Source organism: Giraffa tippelskirchi, chromosome 1, assembly GCF_054371585.1.
Source record: "Giraffa tippelskirchi isolate mGirTip1 chromosome 1, T2T-mGirTip1v1.2.pri, whole genome shotgun sequence".
In the NCBI taxonomy this organism is placed as follows: domain Eukaryota; kingdom Metazoa; phylum Chordata; class Mammalia; order Artiodactyla; family Giraffidae; genus Giraffa; species Giraffa tippelskirchi.
The window spans coordinates 43,287,993-43,311,678 of record NC_137275.1 but is presented as its reverse complement, the minus strand read 5'-3'; the positions used below and the strand labels follow the sequence as shown (position 1 = coordinate 43,311,678).

At 41.2% G+C, this 23,686-nt stretch overlaps 1 protein-coding gene across 5 annotated transcripts in view; it reads right to left on the bottom strand.

Moving 5' to 3' along the window:
• LOC145513196 (uncharacterized) overlaps positions 1 to 21,522 on the bottom strand; it is a 53,255-nt gene extending 31,733 nt beyond the window's left edge. For 3 of the 5 annotated variants that reach the window (XR_014059237.1, XR_014059247.1, XM_081508808.1), the window contains exons 1-2: positions 21,208 to 21,522; positions 20,624 to 20,705 (exon numbers count right to left, since the gene is read on the bottom strand). The gene's annotated coding sequence lies outside the window, so the exon portion shown is untranslated. Of the gene's footprint in view, positions 1 to 20,623; positions 20,706 to 20,938 lie in introns of all 5 variants that reach the window. The other 2 variants (XR_014059249.1, XR_014059227.1) reach the window with 2 other exon arrangements.
• Positions 21,523 to 23,686: the final 2,164 nt, after the last annotated feature.

The following is a 23,686-nucleotide window of genomic DNA, read 5'->3' as shown; positions in this document are numbered from 1 at the left end:
ACATCAGTCCTTGCAATGAATATTCAGGATTGAAAAGTATTATAAACCTATTACAGCACAGTATTATATAGCCAAATGTGTTAGTTGAGTACTTAGACATACTCTGTTGGACTTTACAAACAAATTGGACTTATGAATACACTCTCAGAATGGAACTGGTTTGTATGAAGGGAACTTACTGTACTGTGCTTTGGTTTCCTTATCTATGAAATGGGGAGAAAAATATCGCCAATAAATTTCCTCAGGCCACATGAAGGCTTGGTGGTGGTGCTTTAGTTGCTAAATTGTGTCCGATTCTTTGCAACTCAGTGGACTGTAGCCTGCCAGGCTCCTCCTTTGTTCATGGGATTCCCCAGGCAAGAATACTGGAGTGGGTTGCCATTTCCTTCTCCAGGGGATTTTCCTGACCCAGGGATCAACTTAGGTTTATGTATTAATAAAATATTTAGCTCAGGCCTGACACATAGTAGGTGCTCTTTAGAAGAAAAAATAATTAAAATAGTTCAATAAATGTTAGCAAATATCATTATTATTGCCTTATTTGCCCCAAATAGAGCTGATATAGTGTCTAAGTGATGGCTGTAAGGATTCTCGTTGAGCCCTTGAAAGTCTAAAGTTCTCTAGTTGTATATTGTTGATAAAATCCACTTCTTATTTCTCAGCCTAGAACACAATGGTAGAAGGTTTGGGGAATTCTGCTTGGTATTGAAATGACAACGATAGGTCTTGTCCTTCATCCCCTGCAAAAAGTGTGTTGTTAAGTGGATAAAGCCAGGACAGTGAACTAAGAAATTTGGTTTTCTATCAACCTGCGCTGCAGGCTTATTATTAACACTTGGGAAATTAACATATCTAAAGTTCAAGCTCGTTATCCTGTCTACAAAGAGTAGGGTACCATATCTATGCAACCTAATTTCAGAGAAAGATTAGGAAGCAGAAAAAGAAGTTAAAAAATGAAAAGAGAATAATAGCTTTTTATCACCAATGGACTCTCCTCTAGGGAGCAGTAAATGGATAGGGCCAAGCCAGACAGATAGTTAATAGGGAATGACTAAACGGGTATCTGGCAATCAGCAGGATACTTACTATTGGCAAAAAGTTGCCCTTGACATCATGCAAAGATAAAGAACAAAGTCCTACCTTAAAGGAGATGTGATTTACTTAGTGAGCAAGATATAAAACAATAATTAATAATAGAGAAGTTTACATACTAGGTGAGTGGTGCAATCCAAAAGCCTAGAGGGCAAACTTCCCCATTTATAAACACCTGTTGCACCATTTAATTATATGTATTATATTACAGGACTTGGTTGGACTAATTTTCTCTCAATCTTCAACACTGTGTAAATATTTAAGTAGAATTCTTAAGAGTTAACCTAAACTCATTTTTTAAAATTTATTTATTTTTCATTGAAGGATAATTGCTTTACAGAATTTTGTTGTTTTCTGTCAAACCTCAACATGAATCAGCCATAAGTATACATGTATCACCTCCCTTTTGAACTTCCCTCCCATCTCCCTCCCCACTTCACCCCTCCAGGTTGATACAGAACCCCTGTTTGAGTTTCCTGAGTCATATAGCAAATTCCCATTGGCAATCTATTTTACATATGGTGATATAAATTTCCATGTTACTCTTTCCATACATCTCACCCTCTCCTCCCCTCTCCCCATGTTCACAAGTCTATTCTCTATGTCTGTTTCTCCATTGCTACCCTGTAAGTAAATTCTTCAGTACCATTTTTCTAGATTCTGTATATATGCATTAGAATATGATATTTCTCTTTCTCTTTCTGACTTACTTCACTGTATATAATAGGCTCTAGGTTCATTCAACTCATTAGAACTGACTCAAAGGTGTTCCTTCTTATGGTTGAGTAATAATCCATTGTGTATATGTACCACACCTTCTTTATCCATTCATCTGTTGACGGACATCTAGGTTGCTTCTATGTTCTGCTGCTGCTAAGTCGCTTCAGTCATGTCCGACTCTGTGCGACCCCATAGATGGAAGCCCACCAGGCCCCCCTGTCCCTGGGATTCTCCAGGCAAGAATACTGGAGTGGGTTGCCATTTCCTTCTCCAATGCATGAAAGTGAAAAGTGAAAGTGAAGTCGCTCAGTCGTGTCCGACTCCTAGCGACCCCATGGACTGCAGCCTACCAGGCTCCTCCATCCATGGGATTTTCCAGGCAAGAGTACTGGAGTGGGGTGCCATTGCCTTCTCTGGCTTCTATGTTCTAGCTCTTGTAAATAGTGCTGCAATGAACAATGAGATGCAGGTGTTTTTTCAATTTTGGTTTACTCAGGGTATATGCCTAGAAGTGGGATTGCTGGGTCATATGATGGTTTTACTCCTAGTTTTTTAAGGAATCTCCATATCACCTTCCATAGTGGCTGAATCAATTTACATTCCCACTGACAGTGCAAGAGCGTTCCCTTTTCTCACACCCTCTCCAGCATTTATTGTTTGTAGACTTTTTGATGATGGCCATTCTGATTGGTGAGAGGTGATATATCATTGTAGCTTTGATTTGCGTTTCTCTAATAATGAGTGGTGTTGAGCATCTTTTCATGTGTTTGTTAGCCATCTGTATGTCTTCTTTGGAGATTAACCTAAACTCATTTTTAAAAGTTAATTTTAACTTCTCTGGAAAGTGGGAACATAGACACCTCTGAGAACCTATCAGAAGCTCTGAAGCATCTCCCAGGAATCTGCACAAATGCCTCCAAATCTGCATGTAATTGTGGAAGGTTAACAGATCCCCTAAAATTCATCTGTGAATGCCCAGCATGAACCATGGTATCATAGACACTCAGTTATTCATAGTTTGCCAAATCATACCAGATCTCAGTGACCTTTTTGTTAGCTTTGGATGTTTTAAATAATGCTATAGTCATGATTCTTGGAATTAAAATATCTTTCTTTAAAAAACCAAAAACTCTGAGATTGATTTTATACACAGTAAAGCAGGAATTGCTATTTGTCCTCCAGTGTCTATCATAGGCTTCTTCCATAAAAATAGAATTTTTAACTGGATGAAACCAAATGAAGACCACCTTGTCTATCCTCTCCAGGTGTTACCATGTCCCTAAGGTCTAGCCAGTGGCTGTAGATGGGAGTGTTGTAAAGTCTGCTCTGAACCCTCTTCAGCAAACAACATAAGGGTATCCTTTTCTTCCTTTTTATCCTTTCATCCATCCAGCTTGGAACATGGATCTGATGATTGAAATATCTTCTTGGGCTTTGAGACAAGGGACAACTCTGGGTGGTGAAAGATCTGAAAGTTGGAAGGAGCCTGGATCTTCAAGGAGCAGAGAGGAAAACCATCATAATGGTCTTGAATATTATCTTCTGAACTTTGAGGTAAGTAGTAATTAAACTGAACTTAACTGAACTGAGGAATTGAACTACTCTATTTAAGTTCATGCTGTTTTTAAATTTTTTCTATTCAGTTCAGTTCAGCCGCTCAGTCATGTCTGAATCTTTCCAACCCCATGGACTGTAGCATGCCAGGCTTTGCTGTCCATCACCAACTCCTAGAGCTTGCTCAAACTCATGCCCATTGAGTCGGTGATGCCATCCAACCATCTCATTCTCTGTCATCTCCTTCTCCTTCTGCCTTCAATCTTTCTCATCATCAGGGTCTTTTCCAATAAGTCGGTTCTTTGCATCAGGTGGCCAAAGTATTGGAGTTTCAGCTTCAGCATCAGTCCTTCTAATGAAGATTCAGGACTGATTTTCTTTAGGATTGACTGGTTGGGCCTCCTTGCAGTCCAAGGGACTTCAAGAGTTTTCTCCAACACCACAGTTCAAAAGCATCAATTCTTTGGTGCTCAGCTTTCTTTATAGTCCAACTCTCACATCCATACATGACTACTGGAAAAACCATATCCTTGACTAGATGGACCTTTGTTGGCAAAGTAACGTCTCTACTATTTTTAATATGCTGTCTAGGTTGGTCATAACTTTTCTTCCAAGGAGCAAGTGTCTTATCATTTCATGGCTGCAGTCCCCATCTGCAGTGATTTTGAAGCCCCCCCAAAATAGTATGTCACTGTTTCCATTGTTTCCCCATCTATTTGCCACGAAGTAATGGGACCGGATCCCAAGATCTTAGTTTTCTGAATGTTGAGTTTTAAGCCAACTTTTTCACTCTCCTCTTCACTTTCATCAGGAGGCTCTTTAGTTCTTCTTCACTTTCTTCCATAAGGATGGTGTCATCTGCATATCTGAGGTTATTGATATTTCTCCCAGCAATCTTTTTCCATTACTTGTAGGTAAACCTAATTCTAACTTAGAGATAAAATCCTCAGAACTTTAAAGCTGTTGTCATCTTGCCTCTTGACATCTTTTGATGCTAATGAGAAGAACTATCTGTCTTCTCGAGAGAGAAGACAGACAATTCTTCTCATAAGCATTTGGCCACCTGATGCCAAGAGCTGACTGGTTTGAAAAGACCCTGATGCTGGGAAAGATTGAGGGCAGGATGGGAAGGGGACAACAGAGGATGAGATGGTTGGATGGCATCACCAACTCAATGGACATGAGTTTGGGTAAACTCTGGGAGTTGGTAATGGACAAGGAGGCCTGGCGTGCTGCGGTTCACGGGGTCACAAAGAGTCAGACAAGACTGAGCAACTGAACTGAGCTGAACTTGTATGTTGTGCAGTTTCTCTTCAGTGTATACTGGTGTAGATTTGTTTTCATCTATCTTGTCATACCCTTGGTGTTTCTGATCACCCATATCCTTTCCTTCAGCCCTGAGAAATTCTCAGCCTACACCTCTTTAAATACCATGCCCCCATGGTTCCTCTAGCTCCTATTCAAAATTTGTTGGCACCTCCCAATCAAGATTTCATGTGTTACAACTACATTTTTAATCTTTTAAACATCTCTTCATTGGATGCCATTCTTTATCCTCTAAATACCCTTTTTGATGGTGAACAAACTGGTGTTTATTCCATCCTTTAAATTTTTCATTGCATTTTTCCCCCTGTAATTTCTTATAGACAACATATAGTTACGTTCTGTTGTTTTTTTAAATCCATTCTGATAATCTCTATAATTAGTGTATTTAGACCATTCACATTTAAAGTGATTATTGATATAGTTGGATTAATACCAAACATGTTTGTAACGTTTTAATGTATTGCATTGTTCTTTGTTCTTTTCCTCCTCTTTTTCTGCCTTCTTTGGTTTTAAATAAGTTCCTATGATTCAATTTATCTCCTCTCTTAGCTTATCAATTCTGATGATTGCATTGTCTCTTTAGATTTTGATTTTTCATGTATTTTACTGTGTCTTACAATTTTTTGCTGAAACATAAACATGATGTATCTGGTAGTAACAACTAAGGTAAATAAGGCTTTGATGTGAAGTTTTATATTAATCCAGTTAAAAGTTGAGCTCTGTTGAATGTTTTCTGTAGTTACAGAGTTCAGAGGTTTCAAATTACTCTAGTATCCTTGTTTTTGTCTTCTCTCTTGGTTTCTCTAAGAAGTCCTTCTCAGATAGCTTTTGTCTCACAGTTCTATCAGCTGTAATCCACTGTTATTATCCCCTTGGGTATGGTGGGAAAGTGAAGGAGAGAGAAAGTGTTCTATAATTTTATTTAATCAAACTCTATTCTACTGGGCCGTGTCCCTGAGCTGAGACCTTCACAACTGTTTTCCAGCTTTTTTTCCTCTCTTAGATGAAACAAGAGGGCTAGAAGGGGTGGAAGAGGAGAGATGTTCTTTCCCAAGCTGGGATAAGGCTCTGACACATTCTTTTCCCTGGAAAATAGGTATTTGTTGAGGAAAAATGTTCTGGGAGTATTTCATTAGGCTTACTCTTTCCTTCCTTCTGCTCAAGCAACAAAGAGATATTTCTCAGATCATGACTATAAGAATGTGGTGGAGTTCCTGGAGGAAAATTTCATGAAATTGTGGTGGATCCTCCTGAGACTAGATTCCCCAGGAGTTTCTCACTCTCATGCTAGTCCACAGCCTGTTTCCAGCAATTCACCAGAATTACTATTTGAATATTCCTACCAGGTTTATGGCTCCAGTATCTTCTGCTTGGGCTTTCCCAGTGGCTCAGTGGTAAAGAATCCACCTGAAATGCAAGAGACGTGGAGACACAGGTTTAGTCCCTGGGTCGGAAATGATCCTCTGGAATAGAAAATGACAACCCATTCCAGTATTCTTGCCTAGGAAAGTCCATGAACGTAGAAGCCTGGCAGGCTACAGTCCATGGGATTGCAAAGAGTCAGACACAACTGAGCACACATGCCTCATATATCATCTTCTGCTCCAGATAATCAGATCTCTGCTGAGACTCTCTGAATTCACCTCTCTAGTTCATGAAAAATTGTTTTGTTGACTTTCAATTTGTTCAGCTTCTTGTTGTAAGGACAAGAGCGATGACTTCCAAGCTCTGTACATGTCAGAACTGAAACCGGAAATCATTTGAGGGAAATCTATTAATCCATGTATTCTGTTTATTTTTATTGTTGTCATTGTATTATTGTTGTTGTTGTTACTTCATCCTTTTGGTCTCATGACTTTTGGTTCTTTTTTATGGATGCCAGTACTTTATTTCTTTTAAATATCCTTAAGTATGCTCATATAATCATTTTCAGACAGGTCCATTTGAACAATAGGTATCAGTGAAAGAATAGTGAACTAATTTTCAGGACTGAATTGATCTCTTGATTTTTATGGTGTTAGCTTACTTCCTTAGATTTCTTTTTCCTTCTATGTTTTAGAATTTTGATTTACAGGTGCATCTTGAGTAGAAGGGTTGTTTCTCTTTCTGTATTTTGTGGATGTCTCAATTAGACCCCTTGGGTTCTTGATTAAGAACTCTGCATTCTGTTGGAAACTCAGGGCACCTGTTCTCTGGTGATGCTGAAGACAGTATCTTTCTACTCACCCACTCTGGCAGGCAGCAGCAATGACGCTCCAGAATACTGGAGTGGGTTGCCATTTCCTACTCTAGCTGGCAGCAGGCAGTTTCATGTTGTTGACAGAAGTCTGCTTCCTCTCTCTTCCCTAAGTATGGAGTTTTATACTAGTCCCATGTATATTTCAGCTCCACATATAATGCAGTTTGGGGAGAGCACACCTTCTGCTTTGCTTCCTGCTTTGTGCTTCTGATTCATGCAGAAGTTTACCTTGTTTTGAAATGAGGGATGTGTCTGTTCTGTTTTTCTCTCTTAAAATTTGATCTACATTTGTTTGGAGTTGATCAGGGGCTAAGAGCATGATTTTACAATGCCCTCTGGCCCAGAAGACATGTTTCATGTATCTTAGCAACAACTCTATGAAATACACGAAGTCGGGTTTTATGTACCCATTTTATAAGTACAAAGAGAGCATAACAGGTGCTTAGCAGCAGGGCTAGAATTGGTGAATAGGCTTCTCAATTCTGTCTCCAGCAGGTGATATTCATAATCATATCACAGCTGCCATCTTCATAGCTCAGCCTCTAACATTTTTCTTGCTTACAACACTTGGATTCTGGGCTCTAATGGAGCAGTGCTAGGGTGGGTAGGCCAAATGTCCCATTTACAACTTAACCACAAGGTGTTTCAACTTTAGGGCCTGTGGTTTCTGCCTGAAGATTTCTGAGCCATTGGCTGCATGTCTTGCCATTCCTTCATTGTATCCATTCCTTTATGTTCTCTATGCAGAACACCTATGATGATTTCATTTCCTTTTCCTCAATCTTCAATCACACAGAGCTTCTAATGACTTCAGATCACTCCACTTGGGCTCTCCCTCTCCCTCTAATCTTCTATCTTTGTCAGATTTCATCACCTCGAGATTGGAGTCCCTGTGTATTCATGGGGGAGGGTGGGGAGAGGGCAGTGTTTATGTTTATACTTTTCTTGATTTTTATGGTTGTCATTACCCAAAGCTGTGTGAAATTGAGGGAAACACAGTTGCCTGAACCCTGGAGCCATCTGTTCAACCTGCTCAAGATATTAGTGGTTGACTGTTTACTAAACAGACTACCCCGAGTGGCAGCCCGAAGGCTGAGGTTGGGGCTTCTGTTAATCGTTAGGCATTTAACAAACAGTTGGGGCTCTTGCTGGCTTTGCTATCACTGCTTTCAGAAGCAACGTTCTGTACCCTGCCATCAGCCACAGAACAAGGGATGGGCTTGCTGTGTGTTGCCCCTGAGGATTTCTAGCAGGCTTGGGCCGCCACGCCCAAGCAGTGGTGGTCATGTCATTCTGCAGGAGATGTGACATGTGTGCTTTTCTTGTTGACTTTATCTTTGCCAACACACGTGGGTGTCTAACGTTGGCAAGGAAGCTGGGCTCTAGGGTGGAGTGAAGGTTTCATGTTGTTGACAATTTAATGCTTGGAGAGGTATATGCTTTGGTGAGGTCTCTCCCTTGAGACTTTTGTCCTTTCACTAATCCTTTGCATAAACATTTCCTTGAAAACTGTTTATGAAGTATCTGCAAAGGCATGTGAAACTGTTGGTAAACAGTCATGGTGAATAACATTTACTCATGGTCAGATTTCTGGGCCTGCTTTTTGATGGGATTTACTGTCTGGTGCAAATCTTTGTGAAGCTGCTAACACAGGCTGAATCTCTCTGCCAAATTTTTGTGATGGATTAGAGTTCATGACAGAAGTGGCAATTTAACCTTGGGAATAAAATGGATATGACAAACTTCTCCCCAAGTCTCTGTATTCTAAATAGCAATCTAGTAGTTGAAAGTACAAAAAAAGAGAAAAATGATCATGAAGTCACAGAATGCTGGACAGAGCCAAGGGCAGTCCATATTTTTGGTTAAAGAGAGAAAAAGAAAATTTGGAGGCAAGTGAACCTCAGATCTAGCAGTGTGTGGAGCTGGCTGGTGTGGCTCTTAAGAGCAGTTTGTTTTTCTTTCTTTCCAACTCTGTTTTTGGGAAGATGAGGTCAATGGCTTCAAACAGCTATGATCACAGTACTTACTATAGTGAAATCGTCAAATGCTACCAATCAGGGCTTTTCCCCAGAGAGTCAACTGTTAAATGTTTACTAGCACTTCACTGGATATGGTGGACTAGTTCTTAATTTCATTTCCAAGGAGGGAGAGAGGTTGTATCATTTCACAAATAAAGACATGTCACAGTTGAAGACGTATTCACAGAAAAGTAATAAAAGTTTGTCTTGACTGAGTCAAGACATGGCCTCTGAACTTAAACTCAACCCTTCTTTTTGGGTAAAAACACATTATATGTGAAATGAAGCCATTTTAGAGATCTAGGGTGGTGGTGGGGTGATGGTAGGGGAATACAGTGTAAGCAATTGCCAGATCTTAGGCATTATATTCTGCTTAGTTTTGTTGGTTTTGCTCATTCATTTATTTATTTATCTTACAATATTTATTGAGTACCTCCTGTATGCTGTGTTAGCTCTTAGATGAACAAAAGCAGTCATGGCACTACAGTCTAGTAGAAAAGACAGATATTAATCAAATAGCTACACATAAGCATATAATTCCAATTTATAGAAGATTTTATGGGATTCCTAGATGGCTCAGTGGTAAAGAATCCACCTGCCAATGCAGAAGACACAGGAGACCCGAGTTTGATCCCTGGGTCAGGAAGATCCACAGGAGGAGGAAATGGCAACCCACTCCAATATTCTTGCCTGGAGAATTCCATGGACAGCTGAGCCTGGCAGGCTCCAGTCCATGGGGTCACAAAGAGTCGAACATGACTGAGCATGCACACAAGCCGAGTAGATTTTATAAAGGGAAAGTTGAGAATGCTAAGAAAGCATATAAGCTGATGATTTGATCTACATTGATGATGGGTAGGGGAGGTCTCCATGAGAAAGTGTGGACTGACCTGAGATCTGAAGGATTGGTTGAGTGGAAGTGAGTGATGAAGGAAGTTTAAGTAGAGAGAAAAAATATGTGGTAGCCTTGTATTGGGCTTCCCTTGTGGCTCAGCTGATAAAGAATCCGCCTCCAATATGAGACAGCTGGGTTTGATCCCTGGGTTGGGAAGATACCCTGGAGAAGGGAGAGGCTACCCACTCCAGTATTCTGGCCTGGAGAATTCCATGAACTGTATAGTCCATGGGCTCGCAAAGAGTTGGACACAACTGAGCTACTTTCACTTCGCTTCAGCCTTGTATTGGGTAGAAACATGTATACTTTTAAGAAAATTAAAGATGGGCTGTACAGCTATGGAGCAAGAGACAGGGGTAGTGACAGGCAATAAGTTGTGTTAATACATTTACATTAACCTAAGAGTAACAGACAGCTATTGGATCAGATTTGTGCTTTCTTTAAAAAAATTTGGCTACAACATGGAGAATTGATTAGAAGGGGAAGAGGGAAGGTAAGAACACAAACTAGAGGCTATTATTAAATATTCCAGGTGAGATATAATGGAATTCTGGACAAGGCTAAGGGAAGAAGCGATGAGGATAAGGAGATGTACTTAAGAGATGTTTTGGATAGGAAACTAAAAAGGCCTGATGATGTGTTAAACATAGGGGTAGCAAGACAGGAGAAGCTTGTTAAGAATGACCCCAAGATTTTGGCTTTGGAGATTGAATTGACAATTGCTATGGTACAAAAGCCAGGGGTTGGATTTGGATATGTGGAGTTAAGTACTTTTTCAACATTTATGATGTAGGTCTCTAGTAGACTCTTTGGATAAGCAGATTTGGAGCAGCATGGAGAGGCCTAGCACATCTGCATCTAGGTGGTAACTGAAGCCACAGTCATAATGGGGTTCCTTCAGAGGAGGAGTATAGAGGGAGAAGAGGAGAGAGTCTATGCTGCACTTTGAGAAATGGAAACATTTAATGACTCAGTAGAGGAGAATGAGTCTGCAGAGGAGGGAGGGAGGAAAACCAAGAAAGATGAGACTGGGAGTGAGAAAGGAGATTTTGTCAGGGGAATGAAAATGTTCTGAAATGGATTTATGGTGATGGTTACATCACTTGGTAAAGTTACTAAAAAGCATTAAACTTAACACTTAAAATAAATGATCTTTATGATATATAATATATACCTGAATACCACTATTAAACAACAACAACAAGAGAGTGTGGAATGAAAGAAAAGAAAGGAGGAGTCTTCTTGAAAGACCTCATCCAACAAATGGCACAGAGTAGGTGTTCAGTAAACATTTGGTGTGACCCAAACTCAGAAGTTAGAAAAACGAGAGTCTTCATGAGTCATTGTTTAGATCTATAATGCAAGTTACTACAGTAGCAAAACTCAGAAGAGCACAGTATCATATCAAAAGAAAATACCAAATCTATGTGGGCAATTTACGTACTTCTCCATTTAGAAAGAGTTCATAACGCTTCATTAGTTCTTACTCATTTTTCACTTGATTACCCAAATCAGTTTAAACTACTTAGCCAAACTACACATTTAGGGAAATCCTTTTTTTACCTTAGCTATCTCTTGGGATTTATGTTTGCAATATATGTTGTCTTATTTCACTTATGATCTTTTGTTCGAGCTGTTAATCTGAAAATGATATTTATTCCATTTTGGTTTCCTGTCCTAACCAATAAATGCCTCTGCCTTCTAAGCCGACCTAAGGTATATTCAAGAAAACATGCACCAGCGGCTTTTTTCAGCTGAGCTTCTTAATGTAGGTGGCTGTGGAAGGCTGTTGACATGTGATTGCCAATCCGAATTGTTAATGAAACACTTCAACTGAATTTAAATAAGTTTTCTAAATTGGTTTTTAGGAAATGCTTAACTCAGGTCATTTGACATTTACTTGATTTCCTGAACTCATAATAGCAACCCAGTGTTATTCTCTGAAACAGGATATCAGGGAGCAGAACCACAATTGATGGAGATGTTTCTGAAGGAGGAAGTCAGTGAGGACAGAGATGACCCAGAAATGACCAGTTTTTGACAGAATTTTAGATAAGAATCCATCTGTGTGGAGTGATTGTGGTGTTCTGTTAGATCTGACTTCTTTAATATGTCCAGCCTACAAATGCTTTTGTTTCTGGTAGTTGGAATTCATAACGTTAGAATAATCGAGAGTATCAGAGAAGTATTTCGGCTATGCAGCAATCATGCAAAATTAGGACCTTTGCTCTTCCCTCTATTGACCAAAACCCTCCATTCAGCAACACTAGAGAAGTTCAGTAGCTCTCTCATGGGTTCATAATCTTCTGTTCTTACAAGTCAAGTTGCCTGTTTACCAGGAGTCCACTGTCTCTTTACTTGTCATGGCCGTTATGTAATTAATTTATATATATAAATAATTAAACAATCAAATGCCATATCAAAGAGAAAACAATATTTCTATGAAAACTAGGTTGAATGCTTTGGAAAGACTTACTAAGATGTGTTGCCTTAAAATGCTTTTGGATTAGGTGTGAACAAGGCAACTGCAAAGATTGGGTGGGAGAATATTATAAAAGTATAACTTCTATTTAAGGTTGTTTTATAAGTCTTTTTAAATTCTTACTTCACTTAAAAAATCAAAACTGGAAAAAGTGTACAATGCATTATGAATCTATTTACGTAAGGAATTTAACATGAAACACTAATCAAAAGACAAGGTCTAGGACTAAAATCCAAAGGTTAATGAACTAACACCCATTTGTATGTTTTAGATTCAAATAAAATGCTTAAGGCATGTAAAAATTTTCCATAACTGTTCACTTCTGCCAAGGTTTTTGATGGATCAATTAATATAAGGTAGGAGGACTTCAACTACTCTTGTGATTTCCCCAAGGCACCATCTATTTCCTTTAAAATATCCACCCTCACTTGTCACATGTATTTCCCCAGAGTCCTTTCTCTCTCTCTCTCTGTTTCTCTGTTTTACTTAACTCTTACTTATCTTTCAAGTCCTAAGATGCTAACTCCAGCTCAAACAGTAACTCTTATGAGGAACCTTTCCTGTCTCTTTTCTTTTCTTATTTAAAATTTTATTTTACTGCTAAGTTTTTAAAATTTTATTTCAATCTATAGTACTGTTGTCAGTTTGAACTGCTGACATAAATCTATTCCATCCAAAAGGAAAATATAAAGTGGTTCTTAGCAGTGCAAGCACAGTTGAAATGGTCTATTCAAAGGTTTCCCATTAGAGTCTGTAGAAAATGTAAATGTGATAAAATCACAAATAAGATGTTCCTATTTTTCAGACCATAGGAGATTTTCAAAATCACTTTGATTTTTATACTAAAACTCATCAGATGCTTTTTGGCATATTATTCTCATCTCATCATCTCTGTGCTGAGTCTGTTACTTTAGGACTATACTTAAGGCAGAGTTTGTATTGTATTCTATTAGTTTATTTAACATCCTTTATTGCCTTTGGATCCCTCTAGGGTCAGTCTCCACAGGTTTTCTTTTCTCTTGAGAGTGCTTCACATTTTCCTATTTCTTCATATGTCAGGTAATTTTGTTGGATCATACATATCCCTGACATTGTGAATACTATACTGTGGTGACTCTGGATTATGCTATATTCCTCTAAAGAGTGTTTACTTTGTGTTAGCAGATATTTTAATTAACTAGATTCAACATGCAACATTCAACATGCATTAAAGCAGATACTTTAATACTGAGATTTGGGTAGCAACTCAAATCTAAGTTCAGTTCATTCATCCTTAGCTGGTCTGCCTGCAATCTACATGACACATGGATTGTTCAAGTGTCAGACAAAGATTCAAGCAGAGTTTATACCCAGAAGTTGCATTATCTCTCTCTCTGATTCTTTCATTTTCACGATCTCCCTCTCACTCACCAGTGATTTTTTTTAAATATGAATAGCAAGGAGAGATAAGAAAGCCTTCTTCAGTGATCAATGCAAAGAAATAGAGGAAAACAGTAGAATGGGAAAGACTAGAGATCTCTTGAAGAAAATTAAAGATACCAAGGGAACATTTCATGCAAAGATGGGCACAATAAAGACAGAAACAGTATGGACCTAACAGAAGCAGAGATATTAAGAAGAGGTGGCAAGAATACACAGAACTATACAAAAATGATCTTAATGACTCAGATATCTATGATGGTGTGATCAATCACCTAGAGCCAGATATCCTGGAGTCCGAAGTCAAGTGGGCCTTAGGAAGCATCACTACCAACAAAGCTAGTGGAGGTGATGGAATTCCAGTTGAGCAATTTCAAGTCCTAAAAAATGGTGCTCTTAAAGTGCTGCACTGAATATGCCAGAAAATTTGGAAAACTCAGCAGTGGCCATAGGACTGGAAAAGGTCAGTTTTCATTCCAATCCCAAAGAAAGACAATGCCAAAGGATGTTCAAACTAACTCACAATTGTACTCATCTCACACACTAGCAAAGTAATGGTCAAAATTCTCCAAGCCAGGCTTCAACAGTACGTGAACTGGGAACTTCCAAATGTTCAAGCTGGATTTAGAAAAGGCAGAGAAACCAGAGATCAAATTGCCAATACCTGTTAGGTCATAGAAAAGTAAGAGAATTCCAGAAAAACATCTACTTCTGCTTTATTGACTTTGCCAAAGCCTTGACTATGTGGATCACAACAAACTGTGGAAAATTCTTCAAGAGATGGGAATACCAGACCACCTGACCTGCCTCCTGAGAGATCTGTATGCAGGTCAAGAAGCAACAGTTAGAATGGGACGTGGATCAATGGACTGGTTCCAAATTGGGAAAGGAGTATGTCAAGGCTGTATATTGATACCCTGATTATTTAACTTATACGCAGAGTACATTATGCAAAATGCCGGGCTGGATGAAGCACAAGCTGGACTCAAGATTGCTGGGAGAAATATCAATAACCTCAGATATGCAGATGACACCACCCTATGGCAGAAAGCAAAGAGGAACTAAAAAGCCTCTTGATGAAAGTGAAAGAGGACAGTGAAAAAAGCTGGTTTAAAACTCAACACTCAGAAAACAAAGATCATGGCATCCAGTCCCATCACTTCATGGCAAATACATGAAGAAACAATGTAAACAGTGACAGACTTTATTTTCTTGGGCTCCAAAATCACTGCAAATGGTGACTGCAGCCATGAAATGAAAAGATGCTTGCTCCTTGGAAGAAAAGTTATGACCAACCTAGACAGCATATTAAAAAGTAGAGATATTACTTTGCCGACTAAGGTCCATCTAGTCAAAACTATGGTTTTTCCAGTAGTCATGTATGTATGTGAGAGTTGGACCATAAAGAAAGCTGAGTGCTGAAGAACTGATGCTTTTGAACTGTGGTGTTGGAGAAGACTCTTGAGAGTTCCTTGGTCTGCAAGGATATCAAACCAGTCAATCCTAAAGGAAATCAGTCCTGAATATTCATTGGAAGGACTAATGCTGAAGCTTGAATACTTTGGCCACCTGATGCAAAGAACTGACTCATTGGAAAAGTCCCTGATGCTGGGAAAGATTGAAGGCGGGAGGAGAAGGGGACGACAGAGGATGAGATGGTTGGATGGCATCACCAACTTGATGGACTTGAGTTTGAGCAAGCTCTGGGTGTTGGTGATGGACAGGGAAGCCTGGTGTGCTGCAGTCCATGGGATCGCAAAGAGTCAGACACAACTGAGGGACTGAACTGAACTGAACTGAACTAGCCATCCCACCCTTCGTGGCACCACAAGTCTAAAATCCACTAACATAGGAAACTCAGCCAGTGCTATTTTCTTCTCCCAAGTGCCAATTCCTTTCTAGAACAAATTACTCTTGTTCACTCTCCAATTCTTTCAAGTAGCTGGTTTTTTGTTTTTTAATTTTATCTAAGTTTATAGCTGTTATTTGTGAGAGAATTGGTTTGCTAGAAGCTTATGCATACTACCAGAAGCAGAAGCATCTTATTATCTTTGTACTTCTATGTCTAAATAATGTCTCATACATTATGTCAGCCCCCAAGGAAATATTTTGTGCTGGACAGAATTAAATAAAAGTGCATTGCTAAATGAACAAATAAGTTAAAGTCAAGAGAGGATGAAAGCTTGTTCTCATTAGTTCATATTGATTTTTTAAAAAATAATAACTAGACTTTAGAAGGCATAAAGATCTTAATCAAGGAGACTTGAAAAATAAGAACAGCGATTTCCCAGCATGAGCCAGGAAGCCTCTAAAGGCAGGCTCAGGGTAGTGGCATTCATGGGGTCAAGAAGCATCTGGGAGAGTTTTAACTTGTCCAACCCTGGACACTGATTCCACCAACAAGACTTTCCCTAACTCTTGGAGCTACTAAGCCTCAGAATGAACATCTGCCTCATGAGAAATCCCCTTGAAAAAATCTGTTAAAGTTCAGTTCAGTTCTGTTGCTCAATTGTGTCCGACTCTTTGTGATCCCATGGATTGCAGCTCGCCAGGCCTCCCTGTCCATCACCCATCCCCAGAGTTTTCTCAAACTCATGTCCTAACTCATGAACTAACTGTTAAAGTTAGTTCAGAGAATAACAGTGTCACAATTGGCTAAAAGATGATAAATAGAGCAGCACAATAAATAGTAATTATTCACCAAGGAGGTGTCTGCAGGGGTGCGAGGGACAGGGGCTGGGCCTTTCCTCATTTACTATCTTTATTAATGACCTGCAAGGTGTGTAAGCAGCTTGCTAATGAAGTGGCAGCCAGGCCTGCAGTGGGAGCCACCACGGCTGTGAAGAGAAGAATACCAACCAAGCAAAATAACAAGGTTAGGACACCAGGCAGAAAAATCAAAGGCAAGAGATTCAGCAGGCAGGGAATATTGCAACTGTCACGAAAAGAATAATCAGAAGTGTAGCTTTCTGATGGCAGGGAGTAGAAACAAATGCCAAGAAACAAATACCTGGAAAGAATCTGAAAATGTTAGGCTGAAAGTTGGGAACTGACAGATGGCAGTCCTGGGGTGAAATTCCATAACAATCACTTCCCTCCTTCTGACTCTGCAGGCTGTAAATGTTACTGAGTTGTGAAAGGCCCAGGGAGGTCCCCAAGACCCCAGGCAGAAGGAAAGCTCTGCTTCCTGTGATGCCTTCATGGTTCCCATGGTTCTCTGCACTGGTGGTTTCCCAATGTGAGACTGGTCCCTACCTAACGTGGTGGCCCTTTTCTTTTCTTGGTCGACAGGGAGAGACATCACAGGCAGGAGAATATAGGAATTCAAATATAGAGCATTAAGATTTTTGGCTATCCCATTCAAAGAACTGCCTTCCATCCAGAGTCATTGTGTATTCAATGAACTTCACAACTCTTAGGTCTATCAAGGATATTGTTGTTATGCGGCAACCTGGATGGGAGGGGACGTGCGGGGGAGAATGGATGCATGTATATATATGGTTGAGTTGCTCTGCTGTGTACCTGAAACTGACAACATTGTTAATTGGCTATACCCCAAACAAAAAGTTTAAAAAATGATATTTTTTATTCATTCATTTACTTGTCTTCCCCACAAGAATATGAGGTCCCAACGAAGACAGAGGCTTCATTTGTCATGTTCGCCTCTGCAGTGTTTATGCTGAGGGTTGTACCTGCCTCAGAATAATCAGGAAATAAATATTGGGTTGGCCGAACATTTCATTTGGGTTTTTCGGTAAGATGTTACAGAAAAACCCAAATGGACTTTACGGCCAACCCAGTATTTGCTGAATGAACGACTGAAGAAATGAATCCTGTCTTATGTGTTCACTTTTCAAAGAAGGAAACAGTCACAAAAGGACATGGTGACTTGACTAGTCACACAGAGGGAGGGTGAACCTGGACTGGCACCCCGTTCTTCTGACTCGCAGCCCCACTCTGAGTCCTCACCTCCTTCAGGGCTTTAATCAAAAGTCACCTTCTCAGGAGGGCGTCCCTGGCCAATCTGTGGAAAGAAAACTCCACCCCCTCCGCCAGCCAACACTCCACATTTTTCTTCTGGCTCTATTTCATTCTCCCTGCAACCCACAAGCACTTATAATGATTCTTTACGTTTTATCTTATTGTTGTGAGTCCCTCCTTATAGAACACAGGCTGTGTGAGAACAGGCATTTTGGTCTGTTGTGCTCATTGCTATATCCCCAGCATCCAGCACAATCCCCAATGCAGAGGGATGCTGAGTATTTGCTTCTGAGCATTTAACAGGCAGGACGATGGCCCTCAGCCCTTAGGGACACATTAGGACCCACTTCCACAAGCTAAATGCAACTCAGATGAGGGGCTAGTGGAGCTAGTACTTCAAAAACTAAACTTGTGTTCTCAGTACCCTTGGCCAAGTTTTCCTGAGCCTCCATTCTCCCATCTACAGAATGGGATTACATGATGATTATAAGATGCCATTTCTGTGGACCCCTCAGCATGTGTCTGTTACAGCCCAGGTATTCAATAAACGTGATTTCTCCCCTGCTCCTAAACTGTCTCTATGAAGATCCACAAGAGGGTCCTTGGACCTAAGAATCCAAAGAAAAAGTGGAAAGTCCCTGGAGATGAGTGCTGAGGAGGTAGAAAGAAAGCACCAACAGTGTGGAGCATGTTGGGGGACCAGTGAGAAGGCACCTTCCTGCTTGCCCTTCATTCTCTGCCTGGGCCTTGACGTCTGCACCTTGCACACTTCCCTCAGGGCAGAAGACAAGCTGTTACTGAAAGCAAAGGAAAAGCGCTGACAGGCTGGGACCTCCCCACTGTTTTCTGAGCATGTACAGTACAAAGGTGCCATAGGTCAGGAGGTGGTGCTTCTAAGAAAGTGAGGGACCGAGGCGGAGGGAGTTAAGGACTGGCTGCCTCCTGTCTTCCTGTTAAGAGGCTGATTGTGTCACGGGTTCAGGTGAAACGCCCTCTGCAAGGGCCAGTGAGGGAGCTTCAAGGGACTTCTGTGTACGCTGTTTTCTACCCAGGGGTCTGCCCACCACCCTACTTGCAGCTTTATTGGATTCCTCTGGATACAGCTAAATCACAGGAAGAGAGCAGTTGCCTATGAGGCACAAAGGGGTTGGACCACACCTCTGTGCCCCACCCCACTCTGCAGGCCCCAGGTCTTCACCACCTGCTCCCACTAGGGCCACTGTAGGGGGCAGTATATGCACAGTGGTTAAGGCAGTGGCTTCTTGTTCCATCTCTGTCGCTTGCTAGTTGGGGCAGATCACTTAGCTTATCTAAGCTCCGTTTTCCCATCTGTAAAATGGGCATACTAACAGCAGCTACTTCATGGAGTTACTGGGAATTTTATTTTACTATTTAAATATTTATTCATTTATGTATTTATTTTTGGCTGCACTGAGTCTTAGTTGAGGCACTCTGGCTCTTCCTTGTAATGGTGAGCTTCTCTCTAGTTGGGTGAGAGGGGCCTGGGGGCCTGTGGGATCTTCCCCGACCAGAGATGGAACCAGCTACCCAGCTACCCTGCGTTGGAAGGTGGATTGTTAACCACTGGTCTGCCAGGAAAGTCCCTGCTAGGGATTTTAAATGAGATGATTCACCTTAAGTGTCTGACACATGGTAAATACTCAATCAGTATTAGCTATTGCTTCTGTTATTGTTCACTGCAGTGAACAACACAGATGAAATGCCTGCCCTCATGCAGCTTACATTCTACAGGGAATGACAATAGCAAGATAAAAACAGAGTATGGTAGTCAGGGTAAGAGCTCAAGAAGGAAATATTTAATAGAACCAGGAAGGAAATGTGGAATGTTGGCTGCTGGAGGGGGTATAGTTTTCTTTCCACAGGGTGTCGGGGGAAGGCCTTGTGAAAAGATACCTCTGGGGTAAAGCCCTGAAGGAGGTGAGGATGGACAGTGGGACTGGGCATCAGAAGAGCTGGGTGCTAGTCCAGGTCTGCTCTCCCCCTCTGTGACTGCAGTCAAGTTACTGTGATCCTTCGTGACTCCATTTCCTCCTTTGTTAAAGTGAGCACATAGGACAGGACTCATCAATTGTTCATTCAGCAAATGTTTGTTTCCTGATTCCTGTGAGTCAGGGCCAGCCCTGGACATGGGTGTTACAGAGGTAAACACAACACAGAGGGCCCCTGTTGTCATAGGACCTCATGTTCTCGTAGGAAAAGCAGACAATATATACATGAATAAGTAAACACCATCATTTTTGATAGCCGTAAGAGGCATGAAGTGAATAGATAACATACAGTGACTCTGGGTGGGAAGTCTTTCTGAGCAGCAGTCAGGGATCCTAATGTCCTGTGTTCCCGGTCCTGCTACCCTCCTGCCTGTGACCTCTCCTCCAGACAGGTTCTGTCCTGTCAGACCATGTCGTCTCCAGAGCTAGAGAAAATCCTCAACAGCTAACAAGTCCCAACCACCCCATGCAGGAGATGAGGCATAGGCCTGTGGTTTCTTTCCAAAGGTGTCCTGACTGAGAGTGATAATCGATGAACTTGGCCCAGGGACAGTCTGCAGGTGCACAAAGTATGCTGGTGCACTAAGAACCCTCAACTCACAGGAGAGCAAGCTGTAGCTTGCAGGAGACTCCAGGCATATACTTTCCCCATCTCTTACCTCTGCAAACAAATTATTAGCAGTTTTTACATTTTCCCTTAGGGCAATCAGTGCTTATTGACCTTGACACCTTTCTGGCACTCAGCCTATCTAGCCCTGTTTACAGCTCCTTAGCTAAAAAAGGAGGACGGGAAGGAAGGGAGGAAGTGATGGAAGGGAGGAAGGAAAGAAAGAAAAAGGAATAAAAATGCTACCTCAAAGACTTGTTACAAAATAGACTGAAACTCACCTTAATGATCCTCAGCAGTGAGTGGGTTCTTTAGAGTCACCTCTCCAAAGGCTTCGGATACATTTTCTTAAACTTCTACTTCCTGTAAAGGAAAAAGGGCAATGGGTGCATTAGCACGGTAAGGAAGAGGTCTAAACTTTTCTTCATTGTAATAATCTGCACTTTTCTTTCACTTCCTTCAGGGTTCATGGAAATCAAGTTCCAAGGGGTTCAAGACTTTCATGTCACAGTTGGAGAAACTATTCTGTAGCCTAGATAATAACGGCAGGTTGTATGTTTCGTGGGCTTGCCAGGTGGCACTGCCAAAGAATCTACCTGCCAGTGCAGGAGGTGTAAGAGACGGGTTCGATCCCTAGGTTGGAGAGATCCCCGGGAGGAGGGTATGACAACCCCCTCCAGTATTCTTGCCTGGAGAATCCCATGGACAGAGGAGCCTGGCAGGCTTCAGTCCATAGGGTTGCAAAGAGTCGGACATGACTGAAGTGATGTAGCACGCATGTGTGCATGTATGTTGTGTTCATTGCTAAGCTCCCTCATTTTAATCTGGTATATCAAATTTCTTGATGATAACAATAGTAGCTCACATAAATTGAGGCACCAATCTGTACCCTTATAAGCATCATCTCTTTTGACTTGAATAACCTTGATCTCTGTAGGGACTCATTGTTCCAGTGCCTGCTTTGACTGAGTAGGTTGGTTTGCCTAACTCTGGAATTCAGTATCAAGTAGCCTGCCCATGTGAACTGCTTTCTCCAATAGCAGTTTTCTTAATAAAGGTGATACTTTGGTTTCCAGTTACATATCTCAATGGATCCTGCACTTGGTCAGGGAAGAGGAGTGCTGGTTGCTGGGCTCTCCCAAAGCCCCAAAGGATCCCATTTCATGCAGCTGCCTTCTGCACCCATATCACACATAGCCTGTAGGTGTGTCACATCATCTCCTCCATCACAGCGAAGTTTGTGTGTACCATTATGACCTCTCTGAATACAGATGCTGGGTAGGCATTGGCCTCCCTTATAAGACAGAAAGTGAAGCCCACCAGCAGAGTTCACCATGGATGAGAGTCCAGACCTTATACTTAGGAGAAAACAGAGCTCAGAACCCACAAAGGCCATGATTCTGTCACACGGGGCCCATCATCCCTGCTGCAGCTGACTGGAGCTGGGGGTAGGGTACCAAAGCTAGGAGGAGCCTGTCTATAGATAAGTGTGAAACCTGTCCATAGATGTGTGCAAAGCCTGAGAAGATGTCAACAGGGGCAGCGCCATTATTAAAGGCAAGGACAATTACTACTGTTAATCAACCGTTTCCTATGTTTCAGGCATTGTGCCAAGTGCTTAACACTGATTATCTTATTTACCTCCGCTGCATCAAGTAAGTATTAGTATCACTATTATAGAGCTTCCTAGGTGGCACAGTGGTATAGAATCTGCCTGGCAATGCAGGAGACCTGGGTTTGATCCCTGTGTCAGGAAGATCCTCTGGAAAAGGAAATGGCAACTCACTCCAGTGTTCTTGCCTGGGAAATCCCATGAACAGAGGAGCCTGGTGGGCTATATTCCATAAAGTCAAAAAGAATCAGACACGAGTGACCAATTGAGCACACACACACTCATCACCACTGTGTAGATGTGGAGACTAGATCATACAGAGATGAAGAAAACCTGACCAGAAGAGAGAGGAAGGTCCATTTCAAAAGTACAGTTGAGCTTTGAACAACATTTAGGGATGCTGACACCCCCAGTTAAAAATCCCTGTATAACTTTATAGTCACCCTTCCATATCCGTGGTTCCTCTATATCTGCAGATTTAACCAACATGGATCATGTAGTACTGGAGTATGTATTTATTGAAAAAAATCCGCATTAAGAGAACCCACGTCGTTCTGACTTGTGTCATTCAAGGGTCAACTGTAAAATACAAACATTATGACTTATAGCATGAGCTTAGGAATTAAAATGCCTGCATTTGAATTTTCTATACTTGACTCTGATCTTCAGCACATACATAACATAGGCCAATAATGGTACCCACATCAAAGGATTGCTACGAAGTTTAGAAGGGTTAATACTTGTAAAGAGCTTAGAAAAGTGCCAGCACCTAATATACATGTCCAATAAATATTAGCACTGAGAATGACATTCTTTTTCCTTACCCACAAATAACACTATGATATCATGTAATGGCAGAGTTGTCAAATCAAAACTAATTTTCCTAAGATGGCTATCATCATTATCATCATCATTATTATTATATCTCATAGGCATGTGGCAGATAAATAGTATCTCTTTCCATGAAGGAGCTCCAGGTATGTTACACTAGTGTTGCCTCTCTGCCTACTCACTTACTCCTATTAATTCATTCAATGAACACCTTATTTGAGGCAGGTAATTTTCCTAAGCATTGGCAATACAGCAGTGAACAAACTGCTGCAGAAAAAGAATTTATAGGAAAAAACCCTGCCTTCTTGAAGCCTATATTCAAATGGATGTTGTATTTCCTGCATGTTCTGATTATATTTAGTATTTTGATGACCTTCTGCTGTCCTTCTGTTGAATCTGGATCTGGGCAGTGTTGCTTGTCACGACTTCATAGCCATCAGGAGCTACACTAGAAAAGAGGTTCAAGAAGTGACTTCATTTGATTGGTCAGTCTGGAAGGTGATGCTGGAGCCCAGCTCCCATCTCTTCTGCAGGGGTACACATGCTTCTCTGCCCCCCATGTCTGTAAGCTTTAGAGGCTGCATCTGTGGTCCTCTAGGCTGGTCTATGACTAGATTGGCTGATTTGCCTAATTCTGGGTCAAGAACCCAATAGTTCAGTTCAGTCGCTCAGTCGTGTCCGACTCTTTGCGACCCCATGGACTGTAGCACACCAGGCTTCCCTGTCCATCACCAACTCCCAGAATTTACTCAAACTCATGTCCATTGAGTCGGTGATGCCATCCAATCATCTCATCCTCTGTTGTCTCCTTCTCCTCCCACCTTCAATCTTTCCCAGCATCAGGGTCTTTACCAATGAGTCAGTTCTTTGCATCAGGTAGCCAAAGTATTGGACTTTCAGC